The following is a 6,000-nucleotide window of genomic DNA, read 5'->3' on the forward strand; positions in this document are numbered from 1 at the left end:
CAGAAATATATGAGCAGCTTCTGCAGTATAAACAATCTGTTCCCTGCACTTTGGGACAAGAAAATCCAACAAATAAAATATTGTTATGAATATGTATCTCCTATTTTCTCTTACATGCTGCATATTTGATAAAAATTCCTTACTGGAATTCTCTTGCAGGTGTTCCATCACAGAAGGTGTCTTTTGTTTGAGTGCCACATAGCAAACAACAACTTAATTCATCTTTTAATTGCTGACATTATCAGTTTTGGCAATGTAATTGGATGTTATTCTTATTTTCTGCTGCAAACACTATGTTTGTAGCTTGTGTTTTTGTTATTTTCATTTTTTTCCCCTTAGATATAAAGATGACAATGAAAGTCACTGGAGTTTGGATGCAGCCAAGGTTTGGGGCAGGATCTCTAGATGGTGACAAATAAGTCCTGACCAAATTAAAACAGTTTTGGCAGAGATGGAATTGAACTGGGCTCGGGAATTCAGATATATTTCTAGCAAAACATCCTTTTATTGGATTTTTACTATGAAAAAAGATGAGTTTTTTACTCTTTGGAAGAGGTTTGCTTTCTTAAACAAGGCAAGTTTTAAAGTTTTCACTTTTATCCTTGTCAAATCTCATATAAAATATTTTGTTTTCTCAGCTTTCTTGTTAAATTATTCTGGTGTGCTTAGAGAATATATGCCAGGTCAACACAATGCCATGCACATTCATTTATGTTCATTTATGGCCTTTTTGAGAAGAAGCTTTTAAGTTCTGTCTATTCATATAGCATGTATATGTGTTCATTCATTTATTAAAACCATGCAGAGAGTGTTGAGCCAATGCAGGAGACAAAGAGTTTGAGTTGGTAGGTAAAAATCCCATTTTTTATTAGCCCATTGTGTTATTTATTAGAAATCAGATAACAGCTTGTGAGGTGTATAAAAGAATATTAAAATTTTGGCAGGTTTCTTAGCTTTATTTAGTGATTTTAAAACTATTTCAGGAGTTATTTAGAGATGGAAATATTGCAAAGGAATTTATAAGCCCTGTCACAAATTTAATCACAATAAAGGGGCGTATGTAAAAATCTCCTCCCATGGCTGCTCCTGCTTTGCAGGCAGCTGAGATCTCCGTGCTCAGGTTTTAATCTCATTAAATATGCTGGGCTGTAAAATGATGTTTCAAGAGCACTTGAGCATCTGTGCAGGGGGGGAAGGCCAGACACACGTGGGTGTCAGGCTGATTTTAATCTGCCTGAATCAGGCAGGCAGAATTCTGAAGATTTTCCTGGGCAGGTAGAACTGACTCACGTTTTCCCTGGGCAATGTGGTGCCTCTATAGCCTCGGGGATTTCCCCTGCTAAATATCAAAGAGCAGAGGTGTTAACCCTTCCCAGGGAAAAAATCCTTTATCATGGAAAGATTTAGTCAGCCAGAACATACAGGAGCCTTTCCCAGGTTTTTACAGCAGCTCACCTGTAGTCTCTAATCCAATATCTCACTTTTTACTCCCCATGCCTTCAGTGCAGGTACCAAGCTTAATTTACACCAAAGCTATTCAGGGTTTCACATGGCAAATAAAAACACGGCTTTATTTGGTTTGTACTTGTGCTGTGCAGCTGAATACAAGCAAGAATACAGCTTGAAAGTCCAAAATTCCCACCACTTCCTGTAAGCCTATTAAATGAATTTTTTTTTAAGGCAAAATTAAATTTGGGGTCAGACTAAATGAGGTGATAAGTTATTAATAGAGAGCTGTTTTAAAAAATAATTTTTAAAAATAATTGCTCTTGGTTATTCTGCTTAATGACACTCTATAAAGTTTTATTCCACTATTGCTTAGGTACCTGGCTGATTTCATTATTATTTACAGAGTTTGCATTCACACTAGGGGTTTGCAAAGATAAAAGTTACACACTTTTTTTTTTTTTTTTTGGTCAGTAATCACTTTTAGAATTTACAGTATTGTATTAGTTTGTATACAGAGGTTTTGCTAACACCCATGTTTCTAGTAGACAACAGCAGATAGCAATGATGAATTTCAGGGTGTTTTCAAATTTTATGTTAATATTTTCAATAATCTTAAATTAAAATTTTAATAATATTTTGTTAATTTTTTAATGATATTTTTAATAATATAATTTTAAAATTATCTTTTCCTAATATTTTTTCAGCGTTTTTTAAATGTTATGTTAATATTTTAAATAGTCCTATGCTATAATTTTAATAATATTATGCCAGAATTTTAATAATATTTCATTAAGATAATTTCAACGTGTTTTTTTCAATTTTTATGTTAGTATTTTTAATAATCTTATGCGCAAAGTTTAATAATCTTCTGTTAAGATTTTAATAATAATTTGTTACGAATATTTTAGGATATTAGAATGCTAATAACTTTAACAAAATAATCTTTCATCATCTTAACAAAATATTATTTCATAATCTTAACAAAATATTATTTTGTTAAGATTATGAAATAATATTTTGTTAAGATTATTAGCACCCCAAGATGCTGGTGTGATTGTACAAAAAAAAATACCCATTCAAAAGCATTTTGGTGAACAGGTGTGCCTTTTTTTCCCCACCTTGATTTTGATAGCAAATTTTAACTTTTTTTTTTTTTTGTGCTGAAACGGCTGTGAGTGAACCCATTTGGGTTTGGAGAGTAGAATTTTGACCCGGGCTTGCTCTGGGGTCTCGTGTGGTGGTAAAGTCTCTCCTCCAAGCCGTGCTTCCAAAGAAAAACTCCACAGCCTCTTGCTGTTCAGTCTCAAGGCAGTTTATTGTGAGTTATCTGAAAGATTTTCTTCTCGGGCTGCGGCTGCTTGGTCAGCAGCCTGGGTAGAGGCACACACACACCCTGACATCCTCTCTGTCTGTGTCTTCTTCTTCTCTCCCCCCTGCCCAGGGCTGCTGCTATCTTTTATATGATATATTACGTATTACATGTTTACAGTTATTCCCCAATAGCTACTACCTATATTACAAGGTGCTTTTCTACTCTAAACCAATCTGTGAGTGCCAACATCACCAAGAACATGGAGGTAAGGAAGAAGAAGGAGGAAGAACAGGATCAGCCCACTTTCATCCATCTTAGAACTTCTGACCCCCATGTACAAAGTAAAAACTCCCCTGTACAAGTGCTAAAACCCCCCTGTACACTACTAAAAAAAATTCCCCTCTACTCTGTAACTACTTTTACTGTACTATCTAACCCTTTGTGACTGCTTGTTCCACCTCCAAAGTTGGTAACTCATTCCATGGTTCAAACCCCAAATCACAGCTGTTTCCAGCTGCCTGCCAGGGTCTAAAATGCTTCTGATCAAGGCCTGGAACCTCTAAAAATGTCTGAGAGACATTTTGAGTTCCAACAGTCGTGCCTAATTTGGGGAATGATCTGAAGTTGATTTAGAGTGTGAAGTGCTGTACCATAGGGGAGGTACCCACAGAAATCTCTTGGCTCGACATCCCCTCCATCCAGGAGGAGGCGGCTCCACCAGGAACCAGGCATCATTTGCCAGGATTTGTGGGATCCAGCCTGCAAAACAGCTCCTGGATGAGGTGGCCCTGAGTCACCGGGACCGGTTCTGGACGAGCATCAGATAAGGAAGGAGCTGGCTGGAAAAGCAGCGCGGTGTCTGGCACAGCATCCCGCTGGAACTCGCTCCTGGATTTCAGCCCTGAGCTCGGAAAGGCAGGAGGTGCTGCCAAAGAGCCCTTCTGACCATGCCCATGGAGGTGGTGCCTGGAAAAAATGGGTACCCAAAAGATGTACCTGAAAGATGTACCTGAATGACATACCTGAAAAAAGGTGCCTGAAAGATGTACCCAAAAGATATACCCGAAAAAATGTACCTGAAAAATATACCTGGAAAAAATGTACCAGGAAAATATAGCTGAAAGATGTAGCCGAAATAATGTAGCTGAAAAATGTTCCTGAATAATGTACCTGAGAAATGTACCTAGAAAAATGTACCCAAAAAAAAAAAGTACCAAAAAATTCTACCTGAAAATATACTCCAAAAATGTAGCTGAAAAATATACCTGAATAATGTACCTGAGAATTGTATTGGAAAAATGTAGCTGAAAAATGCACCTAAATAATGTACCTGAGAAATGTACCTGGAAAAATGTACCTGGAAAAAATCTAGCTAAAATATATACCTGGAAAAATGTACCAAAAAAAAAGATACCAGAAAAATGTGCCCAAAAAAATGTATCTGAAAAATGTAGCCAAAAAAATGTACCTGAGAAATGTACCTGGAAAAATGTACCAAAAGATGTACCCAAAATATGTACCTGAAAAACGTACTCAAAAGATGTAGCCAAGAAATGCACCTGAAAGACCTACCCGAAAAAATGTACCTGAAAAATGTACCCGAAATATGTAACAGAAAAAATGTACCTGAAAAATGTACCCAGGAAAATGTACCCAAAAAATGTACCTGAAAAATATACCCAAAAGAAGGTACCAAAAAAATATACCCGAAAAAATGTACCTGGAAAACGTACCTAAATAATGTATCTGAGAAATGTACCTGGAAAAATGTACCTGAAAGATGTACCTGGAAAAATATACCAGAAAATTGTAGCTGAAAAAATGTACCTGAAAATGTACCTGAGAAATGTACCTGAAAAATGTATCTGAAAAATGTACCCCAAAAATGTACCTGAGAAATGTACCCGAAAGATGTACTTGAAAACTGTACCAGAAATATATAGCTGAAAAAATGTACCTGAAAAATATACCTGGAAAAACGTACCAGGAAAATGTAGCTGAAAGATGTAGCTGAAATAATGTAGCTGAAATATGTTCCCGAATAATGTACCTGAGAAATGTACCTGGAAAAATGTACCCAAAGAAAAAAAAGTACCAAAAAAATGTACCTGAACAATATACTCCAAAAATGTAGCTGAAAAATATACCTGAATAATGTACCTGAAAATTATATTGGAAAAATGTAGCTGAAAAATGTACCCAAATAATGTACCTGAGAAATGTACCTGGAAAAATGTACCTGAAAGATGTATCTGAAAAAATGTACCCTAAAAAATGTACCTGAAAGATGTACCTGAAAGATATACCCGAAAAAATGTACCTGAAAAATGTACCAAAAAAATGTACCTGAGAAATGTATCAAAAAAAGATACCAGAAAAATGTGCCCAAAAAATGTATCTGAAAAATGTATCTGAAAAATGGAGCCAAAAAAATGTACCTGAGAAATGTACCCGGAAAAATGTACCTGAAAAATGTACCCAAAAGATGTAGCCAAAAAATGTATGCAAAAGATGTACTTGAAAAATGTACCAGAAATATGTAGCTGAAAAAATGTACCTGAAAAATATACCCAAACAATGTAACTGAGAAATGTACCTGGAAAAATGTACCCAAAATCAGGTACCAAAAAAATATACTCGAAAAAATGTACCCGGGAAATGTACCTAAATAATGTATCTGAGAAATGTACATAGAAAAATGTACCTGAAAAATGCACCTGGAAAAAATGTACCCAAAAAATGTACCTGAAAAATGTACCAAAAAAAGATACCTGAAAAATGTGCCCCAAAAAAATGTATCTGAAAAATGTACCTGAATAGTGTACCCCAAAAATGTACCTGAAAAATGTAGCCAAAAAAATGTACCTGAGAAATGTACCCAAAAAATGTACTTGAAAAATGTACCAGAAATATGTAGCTGAAAAAATGTACCCAAAAAATGTACCTGAGAAATGTACCTGGAAAAATGTACCTGAAAAATGTACCCGGATAAATGTGCCAAAAAACTGTGCCTGAAACATGTACCCAAAAAAAAAAAAAAACCCTGAAAAATGTGCCTGAAACATGTACCCAAAAAATGTACCTGGAAAAATGTACCAAAAAAATGTACCTGAAAAATGAGCGTGGCTGCCAAGAAGCAGAGCAAGACTGAGCTGGAAGAAATCATGCAGAAAGCATTTTCTGTTCTCAGAGGTTTAAGAATTAAAATTTAAAACTAGGCATTCTTCTCCCAAATACAA

This window comes from Lonchura striata, chromosome 1, assembly GCF_050655825.1.
Source record: "Lonchura striata isolate lonStrDom1 chromosome 1, ASM5065582v1, whole genome shotgun sequence".
NCBI classification, from domain to species: domain Eukaryota; kingdom Metazoa; phylum Chordata; class Aves; order Passeriformes; family Estrildidae; genus Lonchura; species Lonchura striata.